Source organism: Taudactylus pleione, unplaced genomic scaffold (genome assembly GCF_031769625.1).
Source record: "Taudactylus pleione unplaced genomic scaffold, aTauple2 ptg001732l, whole genome shotgun sequence".
NCBI lineage: Eukaryota > Metazoa > Chordata > Amphibia > Anura > Myobatrachidae > Taudactylus > Taudactylus pleione.
The window spans coordinates 224,546-243,952 of NW_028286129.1; the positions used below are offsets into that span (position 1 = coordinate 224,546).

Sequence of the window (19,407 nt, forward strand, 5' to 3'; positions counted from 1 at the left end):
TACTAAGGTGTGCTATGGATCTTGGGGGTAAATGGGGTGTAGGGGAATATTATGTGCCCTGTGTGTCTCTGTATCCTGTGTGCTCTTTCCTCTCTACAATCTGCAGCAGTTGTTTGCTTGTGATAATTAGTATAAGTCCCCTTCCAGCCATAAGGAAGAGAAAGTGACGAGGTCAGTACAGGCAGACAGCACAGGTTTTTTTGGGACAGCAATAGTTACCCGTACAGCTGTAATAGGGAGCCTGGCACAGTTTTGGGGACTGGTACTGTACCCTGCACTGCCCCTTGCTTGTATAAGGAGTCAGCAAAGGTGATTCTTTGTTCCTGAACTGTACAATTTTCTATGCTGTGTTTTTCTGCTCGGGTCTAGAATCCTGCGCCCCTGATCCTCATTAGGCTCCTCTTTATAGGCCCGAAGTTCCCCCCTGCTGCTACCTGGGGACTACTCGCTCTGACAGCTCATATTTAAAGGTGAAGCCTGATGCGCCCTTTGTCCTTTGTGTGATGCTTCTTGAACGCCAACGAGACAGAACTGGAAGTTCCTGGTATTTAAGACTTGGAGAATCCTTAACTGCAACCTTTAGCCACGAATTGTAGACACCAGGTAGAGAGCGCACCTAAAGGGAATGACTGCTGGCTCCGTTCTCGCAGGACGTCTCTGAGCACTGAGGAGACGTGGATCCGGGAGTAGTTTCCACAGCGGTTTGATGAATCGCTCATCCGTTTAATTTGGAGTTTAAATTGTCCTGGATTCCTTCTTCCTCCCCCCTCCGATCCTCTCCTTTACACCTGTGTTCCTTTTTGTTTTTGGGCCTGTGTGGCCTTCTGATCCCCAACCAGATTGCCAGGACACTATGGGGGAGGGGTCTATGTACTAAGCCTTGGATGGAGATAAATGACCAACCAATCAGCTCCTGTCATTTTTTTTTTTGAAACGCAGCCTGTAAAGTTACAGGAGCTGATTGGTTGGTACTTTATCTACATCCACTTTATCTCTCTCCAAGGCTTAGTACATAGACCCCTCTGTCGGTTACCGCCATGAGGATTACTTGGGCAACATATGTAAATTCTTCAAATGAGTTGAAGATTTGAGGTGTTGGTTAAGTCTCAACTAGGTTTTAATCCTAAATCCAACAAATGTGATGTGATTTTCAGATCTAATGTATAATCTTAGTTATATAGTCTAATTATGATTGCTAATTATTTATTACAATATTTTAACTTGATTATCGGCGGAAGAAATGGTTAACGGATCTCTGCAAGTGTTGTAACCACCCCTTTGGCGCTAGGAACACGTAAACGCCCATGGTATAGTTTGCCGGCCTTGGAAATGGAGCGTCATGGCTTTAATTCAATAAAACTAATTTTATAATGTTCTTTTGTGAAGAAATGATAATGACTGGTCGTTCCTATCTTTTGTATCCTGGATGTGGGAGACTGGCTCCAGGACGAGCCGTCATGTTGTCAGTCTGTGTTGGGGATACTGCACTGGGCTGATTTTAGTATATAGGAGGAAAGTTTTGTGTATGAACATATTAGACGTGCTGCGCTGGTCATCGGGGGAGATCGAGTCCTGCTTTTTACCTCCATAATCCGGTTCTGAAATGTTGGATCTTGTTGTCCTTTAATTTAAGGTCCCCCATGCTTGGACAACAGCTGAACCCGAGGTTTTAGGCTGTTATTTCTGTTGTCTGATTCATCCTGTCTGTTATCCTGCCAGCATTTTATACTCTGAATAACATGAGTAAGAATAAGGGTCCTGTATCTATGTATAAATCCACAACTATTAATAAAAAGTGATTTTCAGCAGTGGCTTCATCAGCTCCGTACACGCAGATAATATCCATGCTCGTCTGTGAGCGAGATCTGGGCATACAGTCCGGGAATGGGGTTGGCCGGGAGCCTGCGGAGCCACGTAATAGCCCTCTGGTCAGTTATGATGAGGTGCAGATGTGCTGTCCGTGTGCTGATAGCTTTATAGATGCTGTCACATCAGTGCCAGCGATCCCGTCCAATTAATTTTATCGGCTACATTTATTAATATGGTCCCTCATCATGTCAACGGGCTATGCCCGTGGGTAACCCTTTGTTGTGTTGTGGCGGCTTGTCAATCTCTCCAGCAAAGGGTCCCGCGGTCATATAATACTAATAGCGACGTTGAATGGTCTCGCAATCGCCGATGTGTAACGGACAGCTGTACTTGTGGGTTATCACGTTACTGTTTTGCCGTTGTTAGCGAGCCTGTGAGGACTTCATTTAGTGCATCGTCTTCTAGTATGAAGATGAGTCTAGACCTGGAAACCATTGTTTCCATTACTCTCAGATCTTCGTAACCAGTAACCGTTTTAAACAGTCGCTTATAAAGCAGACACATATTCCGCAGCACTTTACAGAGTATATTTCAGTCATTCACGTGAGTCCCCTGCCCCTTGTCAGGAGCCAGTATGTTTTTTGGAAGTAAACCCACGCAAACATGGGGATTTGAACCCAAGTTCCCGGCGCTGCGAGTCAGCAATTCTGACCTCTGTGCCACCATGCAGCTGTTAAGTTCTTAATGGCGGTTCTCTGTATTCGCAGTAAGTTGAGTGCATTGGGGGATCCTAGGCGGCTCCCACTGACGCAAGTGTAAACTAGGAAAGCGACCACCTGTTTGATGTCGGTGGGTTTGACATGCAGCTTCACCGATATTCGTACTTGTGTTATTTAATGGAAAAGGGTAGAAGGACTAAAGTGTTTTTGGCTTCGCTAATGAAGTGGCCCCTCTAGCTGAAGATGTCTTTAAAAAGTTTGGCAGGGTCACGCTCATGACTTATCTTCCTGATATCGTTATCATAGAGAGACTTATTGTTGGGTACACACAGGACTGAAAATATGGGTTTAATAGTTAGATACTGCCTAGTTAGAGTGTATCTAATGGTGCCTGGATCTGATCACTGGCTCCTAAGAACAGACAGCATAGCAGGTGTCTGAGGGCCTTAGCCAGGCAAGCAGGGATAACGAGGGGTCTTCAGACCATGGACCTCATTCAGAGTCGGTCGTAAGCGGCCGCTCGGTCGTACGCATCCGATGTTTCCAAACCACGCATGCGTACGGTTAGTTGTGCACATGTGCGTACGAGACCTTGCGATCCAAAATGCTGTCGATCGTACGGCTTACTAGCAGGAAGTGGCTTCCGGGAGTTGATTGACATGAAAGGCCGTTTGTGGGTGGTGACGGGGGTGGTGGTCTAAAAACGCAGGTTTTCAGGGCGTTTCAGGGGCGTACATAAATTTCCTGCTACGACCGACATAGAAGGCCGGAAGTAGTAAGATGTCACTCTGCGAGCAGGTTCGAGGCCTGGCTGATCGTACAGCTTGAGGTTGGGTATGTGCTCTCTCAAGCCCCAGAGTACAATCGATACTATCGAATGTGACTGATGTTATGTTTGATGTTTCTATTTTGTGCCACACAATGCAAGCAGCTAATAATCGGTTGTTGTTACTAATAACACTGGTAATTGGCTTGTAATTGATTCAGTTGCGTTTGCATTAGCGAATAATAAGAATAAATAAATTTCATGGGGATGGCTTATTCTATGCGTTTTTTTGTTAATTTTTGGTATAATTTGGACACAACACAAGCGGCCGCAACCAGCAGAAGAAAATTAACATACAGCGACTGACAACGATCGGCTCGAACGCTAACTGCTATCACTTGCTAGCTAGAGGAGGTGCTTTGTTCATGTATGGGCGTCACTTTGGTTGCGATCACCCGGCCGTGCGATTGTTTTTCTTTCTGATTCTCGATCGTTGGGCATACGACCGAGCGGCCGCTTACGACCGACTCTGAATGAGGTCCCATGTCCTCAGAAACCACTGATCCCATCCACTGACAGATTCTTCTAGTTGTGACTATACGAAGGTTGCTAGTCCATCATCTCCTCTTATACCCAGCAGCCAACCCTTCCCCCTTAGTAACTCCGTATTCCAGGTTCCCACAGCTTGGGGGGTGGGGGGGGGGTGTGGAAATTCCCACAAAATTCTCACAAAATTCCCACTCAGCCGCCTTTTCAGATAATTTAGAAACACTTTTCCCTAAAAAATATTTGTCGAATGTAAAAATGTAAATACCCGAATCATTTTCACGCCCACCATTGTATAAATCCGCCCACTTCCCATTACATACCGCAAGTCAGCGAAAACATTGGCTAACATCGGACCCATACGCACAGTTGTGGTTGAGCTGACCCTGACAGACAGACTGCAAAGCTTCCTATCGCCATGTAGTGCTCCGTGGCTGTGTATGCCGTCGCTGGGGATGAATTATGCACGCCCCTGTAACGGCGTTAAAACGCACAGGCACGCCTACGTTCCTTTGACCACCCCCCCCTCCTCACCTCCAAATGGTGCTTCCTAGCAATCATTTGTTTGCGCAGCTGCGTGTCTGCTGCGTTCGCATACCCGATTGCAGAGGCTGGCTTGCGCACGCGCACTGCGTTGCATGTGCAGAACGCGAACATCGACCGTTTTCCGTGCGTCCGCAGCCTTGCGATCCAACCTGAATCAGGCCCTTTATATGAATGCCTCCAGTATAAGGCTTAGTTTACCGATATATAATTCATAGACCTCCGGTAGTAATCGCTAAGTCCCTCATGACCAGTGCAAGTCGGGATATGTCCCATCTCAGGAGCTCATCGTCCTCTTATAATAAGTCTCCAGGATGCAGGATGGGTACAAGCGGCGCAGTATGCAATTAGCTAAAGGGAGTCCTATTATTTCCATAAAAGATACTGGGGAGCTGTGGGGAGGGGGAAGGGGTGAGGGTTTGAGCGGCTTGTGTAACGGTGGATTATAACTACCTCAGGTTGCATTCGGGGTGTCCTTGTATATTCGAGTCACATACCAACCTTATCCATAGGGATACCACTGTTGTTTGTTTATAATACTTTCACTGTAGATTGTAAGCTCAGGTGGTCAGAGGAGATGTTGTACGCAGTCTCTCATTCATAATTTGATGTCACACCTGGACGTGGCTATAAATCATGGACTTTATTTGAAAAATTTAGTGCAATATTTCCTGTAAATACTCCAATCACCTGTAATTATCTATCTTCATTAATAGCATAGCCTCTCTTTTTATTTGGTTACAGCTCATACCCCTTGCCTCTTCCAATTCCTCCCGTTTCCCGATATACTCTGACCACCAACCGCGCCTAAACCCCTTACCATAGAGCAACCTATGACCCCGGGGTTCCAGGTGTAGTCACAGACTCTGTTCTCGGGGCCTGCGGATTGCTCGATAGATTGGAACCAGCTCTTGTTGGGGTCACAGGATAGTGGACGTGGGGCTCCATCTGAAGGTGATGACCGGACTCCTCACTGCCTTACAGTTAGATCTTGATTTTTGCCATTAGTCTCCCACGTTTGGTCCATCTCCTGGTCATTTCACTTCTGTATGGTTTTACTACAATAGGCTGGGTTCCACTAAACTACTAATCCATTATCTTATTAATATACTACATTGCTACAGTATCTTATAATATACTGTAACGATCCATTATCTTATTAATATACTACATTGCTACAGTATCTCCTAATATACTGCATTGGTCCATCATCTCCTAACATACTGCATTGGTCCATTATATCCTAATATACTGCATTGGTCCATCATCTCCTAATATACTGCATTGGTCCATTATCTCCTAATGTACTGCATTGGTCCATTATCTCCTAATATACTGCATTGGTCCATTATCTCCTAATATACTGCATTGGTCCATTATATCCTAATATACTGCATTGGTCCATCATCTCCTAATATACTGCATTGGTCCATTATATCCTAATATACTGCATTGGTCCATCATCTCCTAATATACTGCATTGGTCCATCATCTCCTAATATACTGCATTGGTCCATTATCTCCTAATATACTGCATTGGTCCATTATCTCCTAATATACTGCATTGGTCCATTATCTCCTAATATACTGTATTGGTCCATTATCTCCCAATATAATGCAGTGGCCCATTATCTCCCAATATACTGCATTGGCCCAATATCTCCCAATGTACTGCATTGATCCATTATTTCCCAACGTACTGCATTGGCCCATTATCTCATAGTATACTGTAAATATCTGTTATCCCAAAATATGCTTTATTGATCCGTTATCTCATATCCTGCATTGATCCCTGTAAGCCCCCCCCCCCCCCCTCTGTGTGCAGCTCAGCTCCTACACCCGCTCCTTACACGACTCCATGCCGGTATCCCCTGCAGTCCCTCAATCCTGATCCTTCCCTACAAAGCCGTCATCACTCTGCTCCTAGTTATGGCTGGTGCCATCTCTGTACTAGAGCCTACAAATCCTGCTCGTCATAGAGCCTCTCCCTCCACCTCCTGTACTCCTCCCGCGCTGCGCCCGATTTTCTGGAACTCTCTCCCTCGCTGTGTCAGACTGCACCTGTAAGCTTCAGTTCTGGGATGTGACGCTCGGGGAACAACACACTTTCCTTCATTTGTAAACCGTGATGGAAAAAGGTCTAACGTTAAAATCTTTATTGAAGCTCAGTGATTACTCGCTAATCTGAACAGAAAATAGCATTTTGATTTTTTTTTTGTTCTGACAAATTTTTATAGTCGGGGGTTGGTTTAAGAGAATGATGGAGAAGCCGCAAAATAATTCTCTACCGTTCCGGCGTTAATAATGACGGAGCGCTTATGTGATGAAGGCAGAGCCTGCCAATGGAAAGTGTCTTTAGTTACCCCCTAATGTCCGAGTCTGCTTCTTACCCCAATCTGCACTCCCAGCCCTTCTAGCAATGTGCGGCTGTGTGCGGGGAACGCTGTCCTACCTCCGTCTGTCAGTAGTAGGACGCACTAATTGCCTGCACACTTCTAAGAACGTGTGGAGCTTCCTAGTGTGACGTTACTGAGAGAAGATCTCATGAAGGTGAGAGAAGCGATTTCTCCCATCACCACCGTAGTCAGCGGCGTTGTCTATGGCGTTATGTCTTATTGGGTTTTTTTTCTTCTCGATGATTATTTTTTCTTTTTTTCTCTCTCGTTTCAAGCACCTGTCTCTGGAATCAGATTTACCATAAGAGATGTAATTATAGGAGGCAGACCATTGATTGTGTTCCCCTCTTGTAATACTGGCTTAGTGAGATCTGATGAGACGCAGTCATTTCTGTGTGCAGAGGAAAATTATTCTCTTAATGTAGAACAATACAATACGCAGGATCTCTGCTCCCTGGTGTACTGAGTTACTGCAGAGCCAGAGACTATACACGCTGGGTGTGAGCCATGCACAGAGAGAGGCACCGCGAGGCATGCTGTATATGAGACATACAGAGAGGCACAGGGACTATACACGCTGGGTGTGAGCCATGCACAGAGAGAGGCATGCTGTATAAGAGACATACAGAGAGGCACAGGGACTATACATGCTGGGTGTGAGCCATGCACAGAGAGAGGCACCGTGAGGCATGCTGTATATGAGACATACAGAGAGGCACAGGGACTATACACGCTGGGCGTGAGCCATGCACAGAGAGAGGCACCGCGAGGCATGCTGTATATGAGACACAGGCACAGAGACTATACATGCTGGGTGTGAGCCATGCACAGAGAGAGGCACCGTGAGGCATGCTGTATATGAGACACGGGCACAGGGACTATACATGATGGGCGTGAGCCATGCACAGAGAGAGGCACCGTGAGGCATGCTGTATATGAGACATACAGAGAGGCACAGGGACTATACATGCTGGGCGTGAGCCATGCACAGAGAGGCACCGCGAGGCATGCTGAATATGAGACACAGGCACTGAGACTATACATGCTGGGCGTGAGCCATGCACAGAGGCACCACGAGGCATGCTGTATATGAGACATAGAGAGAGGCACAGGGACTATACATGCTGGGCGTGAGCCATGCACAGAGAGAGGCACCGCGAGGCATGCTGAATATGAGACACAGGCACTGAGACTATACATGCTGGGCGTGAGCCATGCACAGAGGCACCACGAGGCATGCTGTATATGAGACATAGAGAGAGGCACAGGGACTATACATGCTGGGTGTGAGCCATGCACAGAGAGAGGCACTGTGAAGCATGCTGTATATGAGCCAGGCACAGAGAGACACAAAGAGGCACAGAGAGACACACAGACTATACATGTTGGTTTTTTTTTTCAGCCATTTCTCTTATTTAGGTGTATTACCACCAGTGTTCTCCCCAGAATTTTTTTCCAGCCGGGTGGCATCAAAAAGTAGCCGGGTGGGGGCCCTCGCAATTATGCACGCGCCGGGAAAATGGGTATTTCCCTTACCAATCCAGCCCGACATGTCTCAGGCTGCTCCCCCACTGGCTCTCAGTCAAAAGTGCCCATTATCCAGTGCCCCCTGTAGTTTTCCCCTTTGTGCATTGCCCCCCGTAGTTTAGCTTGCCCAAGCTGACGTAGTGCCCATATGTAGTGCTCCCAGACTGGCCCCTTATGCAGTGCCCCCAGACTGGCCCCTAATGCAGTACCCCCAGGCTTAAATAGTGCCCCTTATGCAGTGCCCCCAGGTTTAAATAGTGTCCCTTATACAGTGCCCCCAGACTGGCCCCTTATGCAGTGCCCCCAGACTTAAATAGTGCCCCCAGACTGGTCCTGGCCCTGGTCCCCATCCCAGCCCAGAACTTACCTTTACTTGCTAGCCGCTTGTGCTCGAACTCCCGTAGCTCGAGCGGGGCAGGCTCCTCACGTCGCGGGTGGCATCATGATGTAACCCGCGCAGTGCATCACTGGGAATGCTGGCCTGTGAAGCGATCGAAGGCTTCTTTAGTTTCCGGTCACTTCAGAGGCCAGCGTTCCACAGCAGGGGTCGGAGGGGGAAAGTACCAGGCGGTAGACTGTCTGTGCCGGGCGATGCACCTGCAGAAAACAGCCTGGGGAGAACACTGACCACCATACCATCCTGATGGCAGAGGTTAGACTGGCACTACCACCTGCAGCTTATTGGCTCTGCCCCCTTCTGGGAGTGCTTGGGGCTGCGTTCTCAAAGCCGGAGCTGCGGGGCGCTGCTGTGAGTGGACCAATACCATGGAGCAGTCAGTGAAGTTGTAGTTTTGATTATTCGTTATTTGTGGTGACAAGCGGCTGACACTTCCCAAACCAAAGTCTCCATCAATGTCTGGATGTTTCCTTATCCACTAAACCATCTCTTTGTACATAAGAAGCACCATCAACATGGTTGTTACCAGCCCCTAATTTCCCGGGTCTCGCCGATTTTGCTCCCGCTGATTCTTTTTCAAGGAAATGTCCAACGTGAAAAAACTGGGGTTCCAGTCAATAGATCTACAGTAAAAAGATAGACAATGTCTAGATAGACACCAAATGGTAGACAGGGACAAAATGTTGACACACAAAAGGTCGACACGGGTAAATATAGATACAACAGGTTGACATTGAAATGGTCAACACATGATTATTTATTTTTATTTTGGTTAGGGTTAGCAATTACCGCAGGGTTAGGCTCAGGTTCTAGGAAAGAGGGTTAGGCACTTAGCGGAGAGTTGAAGTTAGGCACTTAGCGGAGAGTTGAGGTTAGGCGCTTAGCGGAGAGTTGAGGTTAGGCACTAGGAGGGACGGTTAGGCGCTTATCGGAGAGTTGAGGTTAGGCACTAGGAGGGACGGTTAGGCACTTAGTGGAGAGTTGAGGTTAGGCACTTAGCGGAGAGTTGAGGTTAGGCACTAGGAGGGACGGTTAGGCACTTAGCGGAGAGTTGAGGTTAGGCACTTAGCGGAGAGTTGAGGTTAGGCACTAGGAGGGACGGTTAGGCACTTAGCGGAGACTTGAGGTTAGGCACTAGGAGGGGCGGTTAGGCACTTAGCGGAGACTTGAGGTTAGGCACTAGGAGGGACGGTTAGGCACTTAGCGGAGAGTTGAGGTTAGGCACTTAGCGGAGAGTTGAGGTTAGGCACTTAGCGGAGAGTTGAGGTTAGGCACTTAGCGGAGAGTTGAGGTTAGGCACTTAGCGGAGAGTTGAGGTTAGACACTTAGCAGAGAGTTGAGGTTAGGCACTAGGAGGGACGGTTAGGCACTTAGCGGAGAGTTGAGGTTAGGCACTTAGCGGAGAGTTGAGGTTAGGCACTTAGCGGAGACTTGAGGTTAGGCACTTAGCGGAGACTTGAGGTTAGGCACTAGGAGGGACGGTTAGGCACTTAGCGGAGAGTTGAGGTTAGGCACTAGGAGGGGCGGTTAGGCACTTAGCGGAGAGTTGAGGTTAGGCACTAGGAGGGGCGGTTAGGCACTTAGCGGAGAGTTGAGGTTAGGCACTAGGAGGGGCGGTTAGGGTGAAGACTGGGGTTAGAAAACAAACAAACAAAACAAAAAACAAACATGTATCGACCAAATCAATGTTGACCCTGTAGACCTTTTGTAGCGGTCTATCTATGTCGATATTTTGTGTCAACCTTTTGTCCTTGTATACCTATTGACTGTCTACCATATGTGTCTATCTAGACTTGGTCTGTCTTTGTACTGCACAGTGCAGTTCCTCTTATTCCGGCAGGCTGAATGCGTTTCTTACCATCTCTTTATACCCTCAGCACTTTGCACGTCTTTATAATTACTGATCATTACAAATGAATATCCTGTATCCTTTATTTATAGCACTGCAATCTATTCTGCATCGCCATAGAGTAAGAGGGCAGCGCAGACCGAGACTAGGGCTAAGAAAAGCCCGGTACCAGCTCCTGAGCAGACCCTCAGCCCAGTTATATATGTCGGGCTATTTGTATATGAAGATTCAGTCATCTTTGCTGATATGTCATACCTAGGACCGTATTCATTGGTAAGAGAGCGTGAGTCGGCGCGGGGATCCCTGTGTAATCGCGCAGGGAGGAGATATTTCAGGAGATAAGTGTGAGAACAGGCGGCTGGCTCCTGCAGGAAGATGAAGAGCCAGCGCCTCATCTCCCCCCTCATACTACAGGCCGCGGCGGCATTAAGACTTGTTTTAGATGTGGCTGCAGATAATTGTGTTATCGACAGACCTCAGGCCACAGCTTCAGCCATCGCGTCAGTGCTTCAACTTTCGTTATTTAAGATAACCCATAAATCTCATATGGGGACGAGTGTTTAAGGAGTGTCGGGAGAAATGTTAGGAATTTTATTTTATCACGGTCGGCTCTGGAGCCTGTGTGTTCCAACATGGCTGTATTAAATGCAGTTCATTTCGTTGATTGGAAAGGGGGCATAGACGGCGAAATACAGAGACAGCAAAGGGGGCACTTTACTGTCTGCTCTATGCTGCTAAATCTGCTAACCTCGCATACAGCAGACCGGTGCATCACTGAACGGGGTTTTATGTTCTGACCCTTTCTCCTGACTAACCAGAAACACATGTACGGCAGGCCGTGAGTGCGGATGTGGGATTTAAAAAAGAAAAAGAAAAAAAAAAGTGCCTGATGTAATGAGACAGGTTACCCCAGGCCTCACATACTGCGGCAATCTGTAGCAGGAGAGAGGAGGGGGCGCTGGCTGAGATCTTCAAATGAAATAGGGGCGTTGTTTTTTTTTTTTGTTAATACTCGTCTCCCTCTCTCCTGTCCTCTTAATGTGTAAATGACCTGAGTCTTGGTAATAATCGGGACCTGCCATGGTTTCTACAAAGCCCAGTCTCCTCTTGTGGTCAGGCCCCCCCATCCCACTCCTGCCAAAGCACCAGATGAGTGACCTCTGTGGTGGTGAGGGGGTTAATCGCACCAGGGGTCTAAAATTGTAGATTTTTATTTTTTTTTAAAGCAAAATATTTACCGCTGCATCGGACCAAGGGCCTGATTCAGACTCTGTCGCAGGCGCTGAGCGCTCGCAACCGGGTCGATGGTGGCCCAGAGCACATGCGCACGACAGAGCCTGCTCCGTCGTGCGCATGCGCGAGACCCGGATAGCGACGGGCAATCCGCAGCTCCGGGTCTCGCACCAAAGGGGGCGTGCTGTCGATGTTGAGTGACAGCATGCCCCCTTTGGTGGGCGGGCCGAGGGGGTGGCAGCCCAGACGGAGGCGTTCCCATGAGAACGCCTACTGTTGGGGGGCGGCCCCACTGACATCACAAATGATGTCAGTGGGAGAGCTTTCGGCTCTGTTTGAGCCGAAATCTCTCTGGGGCTTGCGGCCACGAGACCCTACACAAGGGTCTCGTCGCAAGCCCGATGGTCGTGATGGTCTTGACCATCGCAACCATCCTCCTGGCCGCTCGCATTAGCTGTGGGTGGCAACCCACAGCAATGCGAGCGGCCTCTAAAGAAAAAAAAAAAGACGCCCTGATTCAGAGCGAGCGCTCTATCAGAGCGTCCGGCTCTGAATCAGGCCCAAGTCCAGCAGTTGTGGCTCTGCAGGGTACAGGCTGGAAAGAGAGAGAAGACACGTGCACACTGAGTGCATCTATGTGGATCAGGGGCAGGAGCTGTAGTGAATAATCTGTGATCCCCAGGCGGTGGCATTGACTTTACATCTTACGACGCGGTAGGAGGAGCCGGCAGCAGATGGTTAGTAACGGTAAAAAGGGAATCTCCATTCTTCACGGTCACAAGGGTGAACCGGGTGACAGGGTAATCCGGTCGCGCCTCTCTTCACTTCTACATGGTATATGTTGCAGATCTCTATTCAATGTAAAGTCATGATCTCAGTATACATTCTACAGTAGCAGGGAATGGGGGATATTTATATACTACAGGCTGTAGATCTTGTGCCACGTTGGTGGTCTCCAATCGCTTGTTCACCAGTACGCAAATAGTTGGCGCCGATCATCATTAATGTTATTTTAAGTGTCCTAAACATAAGCTGCAGAGCGGGTGCACATAGCCGTGGCTGTCTGAGCCGGCAGACGGGCAGCAGTGTGCTCAGGGCAGTAATATACACAAGTCTCTGACATCTGGATCTGTGAGACCTATCTGCCTGTGTTTTTATCATTTATCTTCGCTGTCCTTTATCTTCTTTTTTATGTTTTCTTGCAGAAATCTCCGTCTTCCACAATGAATCCTGTTTACAGCCCTGTGCAGCCGGGGGCTCCCTACGGAAATCCGAAAAATATGGCTTACGCAGGTATGAAATGCGGTGAGAACGCCGTTACAGCGGGTACAAATAAATCCAGGTTAGGGGCCTGACTCCTAGGGGGGTAAATTTACTGAAGAGAGGGTTTTTAGAAGTGGAGATTTTGCCCATATCAACCAATTAGATTCTACTTAACATTTCTGGCACCTTCTAGAAGATAATACCTTGAATCTGATTGGTTGCTATGGGCAACTGTCACTTTGGTAAATGTACCGCCTGGGATGTAACCTCTACGGCAGGAGTCTTCAACCTTGCCCTCCAGCTGCTGTGGAACTACACATCCCAGCATGCACTGCCATGGTTTTAGCATGCTGTTATATCAAAAAGGTGGCAGTGCATGCTGGGATGTGTAGTTCCACAGCAGCTGGGGGGGCCATGGTTGAAGACCCCTGCTCTACGGCAATAAAAGATGACTGTACTACTGGCTAACTATGCAGCAATAAAATACTTATACCCTATAGTAACTGCACTGGGGGTCTCCCTTCTGTTACACAGCCCTGTTCCTTATCTCCTAGTTGCAAATGAAATGTTTGTTATGGCTGAGAAAGACAATATACAGCCCCCACACTGCCGCTACGTCCTCCGTCTCCAGTCCTGCAATCCAGTCTCTGTACACTGGGCGTGTATATACATCCCTCTGATACAGCAATATATAGCATGCCTTAGGGTGGATGGCTGTCCCGTATAGACCGGAAATGGGCTGTTCTCTAAAAGTAATTGTATCAGCCACCTGCGCCTACTGATACAAAGTCATGGGAGGCCTAGCAATAGGAAATATAACAAAATAACATTTGTATATATCCCCTCCACCCAAATAGTCTCCCCTCTGCTCAGATCCCGGTACCTTCCCTCTGTGGTCCAAGCTACACTAATGATCTTATTGATGGGGGGGAAACGCAAATGGGTACGAAGCCTTTAATTTCTGCTGTAAGCCGTAGGTTATGTGACCGACTCATTAGGAAACGCGGAAGCCTGATTGGACAATGACGGTATGATAAGCGCACATTCAGCGGTCGCAGTTCTCTCAAGAGATCTCTCCATTGCAGCCACTTCTATGTAACATAGACGAGCCAGAAAGAGAGACAGAGGGGTAAATTTACTAAGATGGGAGTTAAATTAAGTAATGATGTTGCCCATAGCAACCAATCCGATTCCAGGTATTATCTTCTAGAAGGTGCTAGATAAATGAGAAGTAGAATCTGATTGGTTGCTATGGGCAACATCACTTCTTAAATAAAACTCCCATCTTAGTAAATTTACTCCTGAATCTCAGTTTACAGACCAATAGCTGTGACTGTCTCTCCATTTTGATGACATTAATCCGCTATAACCAAACACAACTCTAATATATGATTTTAATAACCTGTTTTAAACCCAGTTGAATTTATTTATTTTTTTCAAAGGTGAATATATGGTTAGTGGTCATTCTAGCACCCAGCACCTGTCCCAACCTGTGCAGTTCCTCTTTCCTGCCTGGGGTGTCGCTCTCTACTCTGGTGCTTCTAGCACGCTCGGCTGAATGCAACAAACGGCTATGATACAGACCAGTGTGTGCTAGAAGCACCAGAGCAGAGTGTGACACCCCAGGCAAGAAAGAGGAGCTGCACAGGTTTGTGATAGATGCAGGCTACTAGAATGAAGACTATAATGGCTTATATAGTGATGGGGTGTGTAATGCACTAATACGAGTGTTCTCACTCGCTGGTTAAATGCTTTGAGTTACTTTCGGGAAAATTGCTGAAAACCCCAGTTAGTACCCCAGACCTCAGAAAAGCCACGTCATCTCCCTGTGTCCCCTGCACCAAAAATGAGCTCAATTTTACACTGAGCCCTAGCCAAGGTCACGTGACGGTAGTGCGAAGTTACAGCCACCCACCGGTAGCTGCACCAGTCCCTTTCCGATACAGCCACTGTCAGCTTGCAACGTGCATCTGATGCGGCCGCTGGAATCACACACTGGTAAATCGTCACTGTTTGTACCATGGCAAAGTCCTATTGCTCCTTACACGCATGACTGAGGTATGTCTGACCTGGAGGGAGAGGACTGCGTGTTCTCCCAGGCTGATAGCAATGTCCCTGTTCTGCTCACACATCATTAGAAAGCGGTTTATTGAGTCGGAGCCTTTACAGACTGTTGCTGATTAATTGCACAGTTCAGCTTTAGTGTAGACTGAATGAGCGTTCGGCCAATAAAGCTGAATCCACAAACTGCCCCTCGCCAAAATGCCCCCTGGCCCCACCGAACTGCTTACTATAACTGTGCAACGAACGCACATGCGCGATACGCCACGGCCTGCAGGATAATACCACCCCGTAGTGAACCTGCGCTCTGTATGGCTCAGGAGAAATAACAGCTATTTATTATATTAACATTTATATTCTATATATTGCTCCAGTGTATTCCGTTGTGGTTGTTGAATTGCGCAAGTTTCTCTGTATATATATATATACATCGTCTTTATTTATTCAGCGATCCGTCTGCAAATGATTCTGGAAATAAGAGGCTTGACTGAGTATGTCCTAGCGCGGCATATGTCGTCTGCATTTGCATTGTGCATGCCCTGTACGGTATGCCCACGTATGTGCGCTTGTGCAGATTGGCGTGATTCTGCCTGCCTAGTGCAGTAAGGTTGTGAGACGCTTTTGATTGGCTCTCTGTCGCCTGGGCATGAGTTATGCTTAGTGCGGATGTTTCAGCACTAAGGGTTGTTTCTGCTGCATTAGAGAGATTTTCAGGTTTTAATTCGTGCCCGATAGCGAATGGATTTGTTGCATGTGAAACAAAGGGTTAATCACATGGCCGGGAGTGGCTGGCATTAATCAGACGCCTAGGCTACTGTTGCCAGCCAGCATGCATCTAGAGCGCTGTATATGGGCGGTACTACCTATTTTTGCGTACATTTGTTTTTAAGAGTAGTTCACGTCCATTTTGCGACCAAGTCTGCCTCTTATCGGAGAGAGAGCGCTATGAGCATTTGGGGCTCGATTCAATTTTAGGTACACGGTGTAGTGCGCACATCAGCCGCACTTACGGTAATCCCTAAATCGGGTATTTTAGTACGTGCCAAGATAACATTTAGGGTGACCATGCCGGTACATCCCGGACATCGCCCCTAGTTGAATTGCCACCATAATATCCTACACTAATTATAGGTACAGATGCCATCTCTTGCCAGTAAGGCATGCAATCCATTTGGTTTAAAAATGTGTCATCACCAAGTCACAGAATGACCCATTGACCTATAGCAGGAGTAGCCAGCCCTGGTCCTCGAGAGCTAGCAACAGTGCATGTTTTCCAGGTCTCCTTACAGAATCACAAGTGAAATAATTAGCTCCACCTGTGGATCTTTTCAAATGTGTCAGTGAGTAATGACTACACCTGTGCACCAGCTAGGTGGTCTGGAAAATGTGACCTGTTAGTAGCTCTCGAGGACCGAGACCCCTCTCTCGGGTGTGTTGGCCTGGTGGTCAGCGTTAAAGGGAAAACGTCCCCAATGACCCCCGGTTATACGTGGGGCTCATATACTTAGCAACGTGGAGCCGATCAGTGCAGTGAGCCCTCATCTGCCTCTACAGTCAGTACGTTTGGGCGGAACGTGTCCTATAAACGTCATTGTCTCTCCATTCGGTGATCTATGTACACAGCCCTCGCTATGACACCCTGCCAGATTTGCAGCTACTGAGACAAACTGCATTGCAGAGAACATTGTGCTCTGTGTAAGGTCAGCAGCCGTACCATGTGCTGTGCTTCCGCTAAAACGCCATCGCTTCTCTGAGAGACGAGGGACAAAGCGTTGCAGAGTGTCCACATGACGGACGGGTCTCGGCATGTGATGTATGGAGGCAGAATAGATGGGAGATAAACGTCCGTACGAATGGATGATAAAATATTCTTTTGGTAGATTAGGGACAGGAAAAATGCAACAAAGTGTGTAATAATAAGTATAAAAGCTGAAGTCTGTGTGTATGAGAGATCATGACTGGTCTGTAACTAAAGGCCCCTATACATCAGAGATTGATTGCAGCAATCGTGCAATTTGCAATCGATTGTGTATAAAAATCTTTCCCTTTTTCAATCGATTGTGGCAATTCTGCCATCGATTGAAAAAGGGAAAGGTTTTTATACACAATCGATTGCAAATTGCACGATTGCTGCAATCAATCTCTGATGTAAAGGGGCCTTTAGGCTCAGGGTGGATCCTATGGCTTATGTGGGTATTAGGGAGGCATTTTATACAGTCACCTACAATACATGCATGTGGAAACTGATCATCCTCAGATTTGACTCGAAAAGTATATTTGACACGGTGGCATAGTGGTTAGCATTGCTGACTCACAGCTCAAAGGTCACGTGTTCGATTCCAACCAGGGCCCGGTATGTTCTCCCCGTGTTTGCGTGGTCTTCCGTCTGGCTGCTTCAGTTTCCTCCCGTGTATGCGTGTGTTAGGGAATATACGGCGTGATTCAGAGATGTACGCTAATGCCATCGCCAAGGAATGTATTAATCTGCGTACAAAGACGCCGCGTCGGTCGCAGGTGCTTTGATGGTCGTGCAGAATGGGCCGCGAGCATTGAGACCCCGGAGCCACTTTCACGGCGTACGGGATGATGGCAGATGCAGGCTGCGACACGACCCCGAAGACTGGCGCGACACGCCTGCATTCTTGGCTGCCACTCCCCGTTACCCCCCCACAATCGCACCCTAGCTGTTAATTAGGTGTTGAAAGGCAGGCTACAGAATGAAGGGTGATATTGGGGGGGGAGGGGGGATGTAATAGCCTGCAGCTTACATGACATTGCGAGATCCCGGCGAGTCTGCCAGTTGTTTTAAAGTGGCGATCATTTAAAAGGCACAGCCAAGTTGGTTTTACCTTTTAACTGATTGCCACTTTAAAACAACTGGCAGACTCGCCGGTGGCTTGATAATGCCGGCAAGTCGTAGGCTGTTACATTCCCTCCCGCCGTGCCATGCAGTGTAATGATGCAGAGGGGGAGGGGGCTTGGTTTATTAGTATGGGATGATATGAAGGCCAGCAGAAGGATGAGTCATTAGGATACGTGATTGTATAGGAAGAGGGGGGTCGTACTGTCACGTTATAGGTTACAGGTAAGAACGCACCGAAAGTACTGTGACATGGGAAACCTTTGTGTGGGGGGGGGGCAGGCAATTGTAATGGGGGCATTATTCATATAGCACAGAGATTATTCAATATTCCCATCAGGGCACGGGATCGAAAATGTCAGAGGACAGAAGGGTCCAGCACACCCCAATATATCACAGGCTCTGCAACAAAGTACGTTTACGAATAAGAGGGTGTCTGGAACAAGGAGACAAATGTTCCGTGGAATGAGACTGAATGGTAACATACGGAGGAATGTTTTTAGAAAAAGGGGGACAGACCCATGGGGGTGCAGTCATAAGGTGTCGACATTGTTGAAATGCCAACAGTGTCAGAATACCGACATTAGGTTAGGCACTAGGGGGGAGTTTAGGGTTAGGCTACGGGGGTGGGGGAGGTACTAGGGGGGTTTAGGGTTATGCTACAGAGGGGGGGTTAGGGTTATGCTACGGGAGGGGTTAGGGTTATGCTACGGGAGGGGTTTAGGCATTAGGGGGAGGGATTGGGGTTAAGGATAGGGGGACTGTACTCACCGGATCAGATGACTACATTGGAAATGCTCCTCACGTGACATCCAGAACCCAGAAGACACAGCTGCCGTCAGGACCAGGTAAGACTCTACGAGACCACCAAGGACTAAACCCTCCTGCATTATGGGGGGTGGGGAGCATTTTGGGAAGTCTCTGAAGTTTATACCCTGTGGTTATTGGGCAGTCTCCGGCCCAGCAGTGAGGGGGTGATTATGGGTTTCTCTAGCAGTCTCTGGCTGGCAGTCATCCTGGTTTCATCTAGGCGGAGGGCTAGTCTAGAATGTTAATGCCTCTGCAGCTAGAAGTGATTGATTAATCCCACAGTCCTGGCTCATAGCACAGGAAGAAAACATTGCATCAGTGACTTTCTCTGGCTGCTCATATAAATGAGTCTTCTCTGTGGTGCTGGCTGGTGTCTCGCTAGTCTCCCCCTTCCTGTCTCTCCCCTGTCCTTTTCCTCTCTCTCATTTTTCCCATCTCTCCTCTTCTCATCTCCCTGTCTTTATTTTACCATCCCATATTTCTGTTGTTCCCACTTACATCCCCCACTCTCTTCCCCCACTCTATTCCTCTCCCCCCCCACTCTCTTCCTCTCCCCCCCCACTCTCTTCCTCTCCCCCCCACACTCTTCCTCTCCCCCCCCACACTCTTCCTCTCCCCCCCCACACTC

The 19,407-nt window shown here is 48.0% G+C and overlaps 1 long non-coding RNA gene across 1 annotated transcript in view; it reads left to right on the forward strand.

Annotated features, from left to right (window-relative positions):
* Window positions 1-19,407, forward strand: part of LOC148439513 (uncharacterized) — a 101,454-nt gene that overhangs the window by 60,042 nt on the left and 22,005 nt on the right. Inside the window, exon 3 of the long non-coding RNA XR_015876206.1 lies at window positions 12,991-13,078. This is a non-coding gene — a long non-coding RNA (uncharacterized LOC148439513). The remainder of the gene's footprint in view (window positions 1-12,990; window positions 13,079-19,407) is intronic.